This window comes from Acartia tonsa, chromosome 11 (genome assembly GCF_053477335.1).
Source record: "Acartia tonsa isolate MP-2025a chromosome 11, ASM5347733v1, whole genome shotgun sequence".
NCBI lineage: Eukaryota > Metazoa > Arthropoda > Copepoda > Calanoida > Acartiidae > Acartia > Acartia tonsa.
The window spans coordinates 1,912,933-1,923,632 of NC_137270.1; the positions used below are offsets into that span (position 1 = coordinate 1,912,933).

The 10,700-nt window shown below is 30.5% G+C and overlaps 1 long non-coding RNA gene across 1 annotated transcript; it reads right to left on the reverse strand.

Moving 5' to 3' along the window:
* Positions 1-90: 90 nt before the first annotated feature.
* LOC145331558 (uncharacterized) lies at positions 91-1,932 on the reverse strand. The gene is made up of 2 exons (XR_013883783.1): positions 1,549-1,932; positions 91-845 (listed from the first exon to the last, which is right to left on the reverse strand). It is a non-coding gene; the product is annotated as an uncharacterized LOC145331558 (long non-coding RNA).
* Positions 1,933-10,700: the final 8,768 nt, after the last annotated feature.

Below are 10,700 nucleotides of genomic sequence, written 5' to 3' on the forward strand. Positions count from 1 at the left end.
GAGGGGGGTACATGGATCGTCCTTTTCCCCTAAACCGATTCTATGAATAACTTGTAGAGTAGCTTTACTGGGGAAAAATCCAACCCATACTTTAAATTATGTATTTATTCTAATGAAAATAAAAGACTATAAAAATATTATCAAAATTAGACAAACTTAAAACAATTTAATATAATTTTTAAGTAAAAAAGCATGTATAAAGACCTATTTATTAAAATGGGGAAATAAGATCTATAAAACGAAGACCCTAAAAGGTAATGTTAGAGACAATAACCCTTTTAATAGAATGGTCATAGTACAGCTAAAAAATTATTAGCAAATATTGTCAATATAAATTAACATTAGTAAAACAACACAAGAATCATAAAATTAGAGGTTTCGTGATAAAAAACTAAATTAAAAGAATGAAAATTTGTAAAATTAAAGAGGGCATCGAAAAAACATTACTAGAAAAACTAATTTGAAACCAATAGTTTAATGTATTCTTGATGTAAAATAAAATAAAATGTGATCTTACTAATTTATGAAATGAATATTGTAATTTAGTTGAGATATACACACACTTTTAAATGCAAAATCTTAATAATCAGGTCGCCAATTTCTATAAAACATAAAAATCAACAAAAAAATGAAAGTCATCCTTTTTGTCTCTCTTTTTTCCTAAGGCTTCAGGCCTATAAAAGTAAACCTGGAAGAGAGAAACAGTCAGTCGTTATACGGAATTACTATATCACACTGACTCTTTTCAAAAATTCTAAAATTTAAGGGAAGACTCCCTTCTCTTGCTTTGGAATTTCTGGAGGGTCCTGGCGGCTCAAACTTAGGATTTTTCATTTAAAACATACCTAAAAAATAAAAAGTTTTGTTAGATAAAATTCATAATACTTTGTTAAATAAATTATAGAATATCATTTTGATGTTGGTCAATTGAGATAAATTTAAGGGTAAGGCCTTCTTGGGGCCTAAAAAGCTTAGGCATCCGGACGGATAGTTATCTCCAAGTTTTGTTCTGAAGAGAACTCCTATAAATATTTTTAGAATAAACAATCAGAGTGTGCATTTCCTAAAGACGAGAAGTTATTAGCCGCGGCTGTAAAGTCCCGCAAATACAGCGTCACCGCTCAGGGTGGTTCTACCACCTGTATTTGTCAGGGCATTCCCGCCTATCCCAGCCACGCTCAGGTGGACAATTGAGAGGATTGACAATGGCTGATAATTTTTCAGGAAGGACAGCTCCAATTGAAGGGGTAAATAGCGCGTGTATCACCATAAGTCGCAAGTCACTACGGGGCTAAATAGGGATAACATAGGGAGATACGGTGGTAGCTCAGCTACCAACGGTTGATGATAGCTCGCTATCTGACGGCCGATACTAACAACCGGATCCTCCCCATGCTTCTGAAGTCCAGGAAAGTTGGAGATCGTTATCTATTCGGACAATTTAACATTTTCGGATTAGAACTTTGAATAAGTTCACGTCTTAAAGGTAGTTTTACTTTGCTAATACTCTGGAAGATCGGTTCGGAGCTAGTCTAGTGATTTTCTTACCTGACAAAGGTACCTAACAAAGAACTTCACGCCTCACGGGGATACAGGCAGCAGAACGGAATATTGTAGTCATGTTCGCATGACTCTAGTAATCACAGTAGATACTTTCAGTCCAAAAGTGTTGGCAAAGTTAGTTACCTAGGAATAAAAAATTCTTAGACTAAATAACAGTATAAAGTTATCAGTAATACCGTTTTCGGAATAGGGCTTATAAACAAAAGACTATCCCTTAAGTGTATTTGGGTTTAGGATCGGTGTAAAATAATACCACCATTCTAAGGTTAAATATACTTGTCAAACAGGGATTAATGCGTCGCTGATCTGGAAAGGAGACATTGGTGAGAGATTGTAGTCCTGTGTGAAGTAGTGATAAAGGATTACATTTGTCCCTGGAACCCGGAGGCGACCCATCAAAACAGTGTAAAAATGAAGTTCTTAATTACGAATTTTCAAATCATTAGATTTTAATACAATTTATTATAGAAATAAAGAATAATTTCAACAAAAAAAAAATTGCTACAAAAAGGCTTACTGTGTTATTAAACTGACTTAATTGTATAATTGCATTTATTTTGTTTATTTACCTTGAAAAATGAGTGTGTAAGTGCTGCATTGGTTAAAATCAAACCTAAAAGTGCTCTTTATTCAGTGACAGAGTGAAAAAAATATATACCTTGTTTTATAGTTTTTGATCTCTTTTTTATATATTTTTATCTGATATGAATATCAAAATTTAAAGGTATCTATTTCATTAGATATTCATACTTTGCTAAGACGTCTTTGTTACTTTTTGCACTATATTTGCTCTAAAAAGGATTCTTTATCTGACTTTTACATTTAAAATGAAAGATTTTATGCCAATTTTTGTGTTGACTGTAGAAAAAAATAATTATTTTGTTTATATGCAATTTTCTATAATAAAATGTGAGAAATGCCTTTTTTCACATGTAGGGCGAAAAAAGTAACACTGAAAATATTTTTTACGTCTTAAGCATGTCCTAAACTCAAAGATAATAAACTTTCATAAAAGATTTATTTTAGAATATGTCATTTAGGGCATAAAATTAATTTTGCAAATTAACATTGCAAATGTTTGCTAATAACTTTTAAAAATGATTTCTGCGGATTTTCTAATTTACATGGGTGTTTTCTACACATTTCCCCCTTTTTAAAAATACCTTCCTCATAAAGATTGGCTTCCGGAAAGTATATACTTTTCCAAAATGATATGTGCACTGCTGCCAACATGAGACTGGTTTCTCCTAGATATAGTTATATTGAATTTATAATACATATTTTATTCTTTAGAGTACAGTTATAGCAATTATATACACAGAAATAAATGTATAGAGATAGATGGATAAATAGACATTGTGACAATAATAGTATGTAGCTTACCATATTCATCCTTAGCATTGACGTTAGATCCATGTTCTAAAAGAATTCCAATTGCATCTGTGTTTCCAAACTGTGCTGCCAGCATAAGACTGGTCTGTCCTAGATATAGACATATAGTGTTTTGCAAATTCATAGATGTATATTATATATACAGCATGACCCTCAAAAAAGTATTTTTAAGCATCTGCAGCCCTTATTTCTCAATAAATTATAAAAAAATGCATATGTCCTTGTTCTCCATAGTATTCCACATAAGTAGATATAAAAATATTTGTTTTACCTCCATTAACACTGGAGATTTTTAGAGCTAAAGTTTTGAAAAAGTGACTGAGGAAAAAGTAACTTTTAACATGAAACGACTTTTTTAGCAAAATTAAGGTAGAAATCCTTTTATTTTTGTTACTAGCAGAAACTTTATACAAAAATGAAATAAAAAATTTAGTTTTTGAGTAAAAATCATTTTTTTACACATATTTTTTGAGTCTTTTTAGTTTAAACTGTTTTTAACCTATTTTTTTATCATATATCAAAAATATACTATGACACCAGTAGAATCAGACTGCAGAGCCCAAATTTGAATTAAGTCCCCAATAAACTTTTTTTGGGGGATTTAAAAATCAATTTTATATGTTGCTGTGATCATTTTGACGGAAGCAAAAGCATTTTTTAGTTTGGGGTTAAATTGTTTCTTACAGAACAATTTGATGTGATTCAGATTATATCAATACAATAATAAAAACTCTACTCTGTTCGATGCAAATAATTTTTTTCTAAAACAATAATTTAGATAGAAGAAATTTAACATTCAAATAAAACATATTATTCTGATGTCTGAACCAATTAGAAGTTTTGTTTCATTTAAGTTTTTTTACAATTCAAAAAGGAGTGTTTTCAAAAAGTGACTTATTTCCAATGTAGTTAAATAATTTTTATTTAATTAAAATGAAAAGAATGAAAACTATACTCATAAAAGATACATGCTTTTTAAAAATATTTTAAAAAGTAAGTTTGAATAATCTTATATTTTATCATATTAGTATATGTGACAAAAAAAATTTGTTGTATTGCATAAACGTTTGTTGTCATCTAACACTATTTAACCCTTTACAGCCAATTTTTTTTGTGTTTTAAATAAGTGATGGAAAACAAGCACAGTAATGTTAATTCATTGATATATTGTAAAGAATTAAGTTTTTAATGAATTAATTTAGATGAAATCAAAAGGCCTAATTTTACTCTATACCAGAATACTATATATATGAAGCAAATCACTCTAAAAGCTACGAATTTTACCCAAATAAAAAAAGACCTTTTGCTCTGATCCAAAAGGACCACAGCAACAGTAAAAATTAATTTTTAAATCCCCTCAAAAAAGTTTATTGGGGACTTAATTCAAATTTAGGCTCTGCAGTTTAATTCTACTGGTGTCATAGTATATTTTTGATATATGTTTTAAAATTAGGTTAAAAACAGTTTAATGATATTTTGAAAAACTTACTTATTAGGCAAAATTGTTTAAGATTAAAAAACCAAATAAATCTTTATGAATATAGCAGGAAAATTGTTTTTGTTTCACAATCCTAACTTTAATAACAAAAAAGTTATAAAGAAAATAAAATTAAAACATAATAATTTTTTTGTCTAAAAAGCTTAATTAACCCCCTATTAAATTATTGAGATGTCAGAAAAGTAGGCGGAGCAACTGTCATAATTAATCCTTTTCTCAAATAAGGGTTAATAAATAACCTAAAATTTGCAAATAATCAATTCATTCAGTAGTATTTTTTGCCATTAAAAATTTATATTTTTTGGTGGAAAAAAAAAGAAATAATTAGTTAACTTGTTTTTCTTTGTGTATCATTATTCAGTTGCCAGAAAAACATAATATAACCATCCAAAAAATAAGAGAAACAAAAAAAATTCTTTTTCTCAGTCACTTTTTCAAAACTTTAGCTCTAAAAATCTCCGGTGTTAATGGAAGTAAAAAAAATATTTTTATATCTACTTATGTGGAATACTATGGAGAACAAGGACATAAGCTTTTTTTTATAATTCATTGAGAAATAAGGGCTGCAGATGCTTAAAAATACTTTTTTGAGGGTCATGCTGTAGATTATGTGACTATAATAGTATGCAGCTTACCCCAATCATTCGTAGTGTTGACATCAGCTCCATGTTCTAAAAGAAACTTCACTGTAGGTGCTTTAATTTTTAAATCCACCTCTAAACCAGCATAATCTTGTGCCGCCTCCATAAGACTTGTCTCTCCTGATATATATATATATTAGATTTAAAGTATATTTTACTGTTAATAATGTATTTATAGGGATTCAATATACAGAGGTAAATGTATACAGATATATATATATATAAATGGATGGATAAATTGTTACAATACTAGTATTAGGGTGGGTCAATTTTGGACATTTTTTTTCTGAGACCAAAGCGGGGATCTGCAAATGATTTTTATGAGTATAATACACCTCTGGATGATTTAAAATTTATCCTAAGTCTTAAAACCGCTGACAACCAGACATTCAATTGTATAGCTATTTGTCAATGGGTGTCAAAAAATTATTGAATCAGAACTAAGGCTTCATGGTGCTCCCAGGAGGGGCCTTGAGGAGTAGAATTAGGAACTTTTGAACGTTTCAAAAAATCTTGTTCCTAGCCTGAGAAAATCTCAAAAAACCTCTACAATTTGGACAATTCTCAATAAACCTTAAAAAATGGTGTTTTTTAGTAATTTCTAAGGCTAGGAACAAGATATTTTTAAACAGACAAAAGTTCCTGATTTTTCTCCTCAAGGCCTTTCCTGGGAGCACCATGAAGCCATAGTTCTGATTCAATAAATATTTTACTCTCATTGACAAATAGCTATACAATTGTATGTCTAGCCATTGGTAAAAGGTTTGTAAATAAAGAGTAAGGAAGCAAAATATGACTCTGACTGAATTATAGTCGGAAATTCATTATATAACTGGGGAAATGCACAAAAATATTTAGCCCTCTAGCACTAATATGAACTGAGATAATAAGTGGAGAAAACTTGAATGTTGTTTATGCATATTTTTTATTAATAAAATACATTTTTAATTTGTCGCATTCTAAATATCAATTTTTTTAAATTCTTTTTTGATCAGAAATTTTATTTAAGTTAGTTTTATCTGTTGCACATCCCCTCTTTGTCTAATTCTAATTCTCTAAATATGAACCTGCCCTAACTAGTATGTACTAATGTAGCTTACCACTTTTATCCTTAGTGTTGATAATAGTATGTAGCTTACCTTTTTCATCCTTATCCTTGACGTTAGCTCCATGTTCTAAAAGAATCCTAACTGATTCTATGTCACCCATCTGTGCTGCCGTCATAAGACTGGTTTCTCCTGATATAGACATATTGGATTTAGAATATATTTTATTGTTTAGAGTACAGTTATAGAAATTATATACACATATGTAAATGTTTATATTTATATAGATAGGTAAATATTATTGTGCAGACAATTATAGTATATAACTCACCATGATCATTCTTAGCATGGACATCAGCTCCATGTTCTAAAAGAATTCTAACTGCTTGACCAGACCCTGGTGCCCTTGTAAGACTGGTCTCTCCTAGATATAGACTATTAGACATATTGAATTTATAATACATATTTTGTTGTTTAGATTATATTCATAGATAAATGTATGGAATATACATATATCCTTATAATAAGTAAAAGAATGAATTTCTATGTGTACTTGCTAACCACTGAACCGATATGGTTGCACATTTCTGTATCTGTAGTACCAAACTGTGCTGCCAGCGTAAGACTGGTCCATCCTAGATATAGACATATTCTATCCTAAATGTATCTGTATCTGTTTAACCCACCTGTGATACATATATTAGACATATCATAGATGAAGATATAATGGCTTTAAACTGATTTTAACCTATTTTTAAAACGTATATAAAAAATATACTATGACACCAGTAGAATGAGACTGCAGAGCCTAAATTTGAATTAAGTCCCCAATAAACTTTTTTGGGTGGATTTAAATATTAATTTTTACTGTTGCCGTGATCATTTTGACTGAAGCAAAAGGTCTTTTTTTATTTGGGTAAAATTCGTAGCTTTTAGAGTGTTTTACTTCCTAAATATTGTATTCTGGTATAGAGTAAAATAGGCCTTATGATTTTACTAAATATAAAAATTCACTAAAAAATTAATTCTTTATAAGATATCAACGAATTAACATTAACATGTTTGTGTTCTCTAACTTATTCTAAAAACATAAAAAATGGCTGTAAAGGGTTAAATGACAACAAATGTTTATGCAATACAACAAATTTATTTTTGTCACATATACAAATGTGTTATTAAATAAGATTATTCAAACTTATCTTTTAAAATAATTTTAAAAAGTATGTATCTTTTATGTGTATGGTTTTCATTCTTTTCATTTTAATTAAATAAATTTTTTTTAACTACATTGGAAATACGTCACTTTGTGAAAACACTCTTTTTTTGAATTGTAAAGAATTATATAAAACAAGACTTCTTATTGGTTAGATTTCAGAATTATTTGTTTTATTGTAAATGTTACATTTTTCAATGAAATTAATTGTTTTGGAAAAAAAAATTATTTACAATGAACAGAGTAATGTTTTTTTATTGTATCAATATAAAGTGAATTATATAAAAATGTTCTGTAAGCCACAATATTACCCGAAGTAAAAAGAAGCTTTTGCTTCGGTCAAAATGATTACAGCAACACTAAAAATTAATTTTTAAATCCCCCAAAAAAAGTTTATTGGGGACTTAATTCAAATTTGGGCTCTGCAGTTTGATTCTATAGGTGTCCTAGTATATTTTTGACCCCCCCATTCAAAAAAAGGTTAAAAACAGTTTAAAATATATTTTATTGTTCAGAGTGAATTTATAGGAATCATAGATGCATAAATGTATGAAGCTTACCATCATTATCCTTAGTGTGGACATCAGCTCCATGTTCTAAAAGAATCCTAACTGTATCTGGGTGTCCATCCTGTGCTGCCTGCATAAGACTGGTCATACCTAGATATAGATATAATGAATTTATAAAATATATTGGATTTAAGATATATATTTTTTGTTATCTTGTAGCTACATCAACTGCAATTTCGAATGCAATGCTTAAGTATTCTATCCTTATAATCCTTATAATAAAGTAACAAGATGTTTGTGTGTTGTATGTTTGTACCAAGGGATCTCGCTAATCGCTGAACCGATTGGGTTCTCCTTAACAGGGTAGCTTCTCATAGGTCCCAGGAAGGTTTATAACTATTTTGGGGGAGGGTACCACCATCCCCCCAAGATAATTTTTTTTCTCGAATAGAGACTCCTTGGCAACATTGCAAGGTATCGTATTATTTTTTTTAAACACCAAATATTTAAAGTGCCACTAGAGGCCTCTAGGGGCGTAGCCACTAGTAAATTATATTTTGATATCAAATTATTTTATCTCTAGTTTTGCGTTCTTAATTCTTTGTAACGTTTTTATCGGTAAATGAAGTATATTCATGGATTGTATGTTTGTTAAGATATCAAAAACAACTATACATAATTTTAGAAGAGCTTTAGTCTTGTGCATGTTTTAAGAATTTATTACTAGGGATAGAAATAGATAAACCCAGGGATAAACCATGTATATTTTCAATCTAGAAATTATCTTTCTTTTCTAAGCAAAAATATGTATTTTTAGTATTCTATTCATAATGCTTTACTTTGTAGAAGATTAATGTTTATATTAATAATTAGCGACTGCTCCCCTAGTGTATATATATATGTAGGTTTGTATTTAAAGGGGTAAGACGGGGATGAAAGAATTGGCTAAAACCATCTTGAGGATTGATTTTAAAACCATCTCTGGGAGCTGTGTGACGTTTCCCTAAAACGGAGAATTCTAATCAGTTAGTAGTAATTGCTTCAGACAAAAAACCCTTACTACTTTATATAATGACCAGTGGCTACGCCCCTAGACGATTCTAGTTGCACTTTAAATGTTTGTTTTTTTATTTCAAATATCTAGTTTGAAAAATAATTTGTCTATGTTGCGTTCAAGTCTCTAAGAAAAAGCGAGAATATTTTTTAAAAATTTCGATTTTTGTGATTTCTCTTTGGAGGGTGGTGGTACCCTCCCCCAAAATAGTTATAAAACTTTTCGGGACATAGAAGAAGCAACCCTGTCAAGGAGAACCCGATCGGTTCAGCGGTTAGCAAGATTTTTCGGTACAACCACACAAACACAAAGACAAACAGACAGACATTCTGTTACTTTAACCCATTAGTGCCGAACCGGACATTAAAACCCGGTTCCGAAAAATGGAAAAAAAAAACGGTTTCCGGCTTCATAATTGCATCATTCTCAGTTTGAATCCCCCCTCTACTACCCTGGCTTTCATTTCCCCCTGGAGCAGGCAGTTTAGCTTACTTCCGTTTGCCAGTATAGCTCAACAAAATTTGAAAATCATGAAAATTCAAAATACCCCTTCTAACTTTTTTGTTTTTATAGTAAAGTCGCTGATTTTTTTCGTGAAATCTAATGTTTATTGACAAGTACATCTATTTGTGAATTCGTTTTATTCAAATTATTATTTTTTATATGATTTTTTTATCGTTTTTTTACGCCCTATTATGACCCGGTTCGGCTTGGCCATAAATACCCAACAGTTTTAAAACCCGGCTCGGTTTCGGTTTTTATTACCCGGTTTTAACTTTTCAACCAATAAAAATAACAGTTTACGTCATTAGTAAGGGTTTGAGCCACCCTAATAACCCTAGTAATCTCTATAGGTGTCACCCAATAGTTTTATTCTCGTTTTCTGATATGTAACACCCAAATTTTATATGTTCTTTTTTTGTAGTGTGTGTCTTTTAAAACTTCGCGCATAGGGTTTTTTTACCCGAAAACGGCGGCACCTATAGCCGAAACACTAAATTTGAAATAAATCGCTTCGTATTATATTTGTAGCTCTATAGATTACATGAGGTTGTGTAGTTTTCAATTTCGGATCGTATCAAAGTTCTAAAAAGTGTTCATCTCACTTTTGGCGTTCAAAAATTACACTTTTCGATTTTTGGTCAAAATAACCGGGTTTTTACAGCAAAACCGGGTTTTAACGCCGGCTGAAACTGCCCAAAACAGGTAATAATGCCTGGTTGGTATTTATGGCCGAACCGGGTTTTTTTGCAACTTTCCTGTGCACGCCACTAGAGCAAAACAAAAAAATACAAATTCCGTTTTGACCATTATAAAGCTTCCTTGAAACTTTCAGCTCGATCGGCCCATAAAAGTGGCGCTCGGCACTAATGGGTTAATATAAGGAATATTCAGCATAATATAACTTTTTAAACAAAAAAGAAATATTTATTTTACGATTAAAAAAATTGTGAGAATCCGCGGCCAAAAAATATTTTTTCGGGTATTCCCCGAATTTTCAAGCGGACAGTGAAATTTAGAAAGATATTATCAGATATTCCAAACGACTTAGATAAGGAGAAATGTCACCCTGTTCCCTTTATATTTTAGGACTAGTTGCTTCGCCTCTAGAGGCAGTGGAGAGGGGGGGGGGGAGTTAAATTTGATAACCAAATTTTTTTTTAGATTTAAAAAGTAAAAGCACTTTTCAATTTTTGATTTGTAAAGAAATTCTTTTTTTGGAGGGGGTGGTATTTTTCAAGTTCTATCTATCTTGGGAGGGTGGTTGAGACATTCCCCAAAAT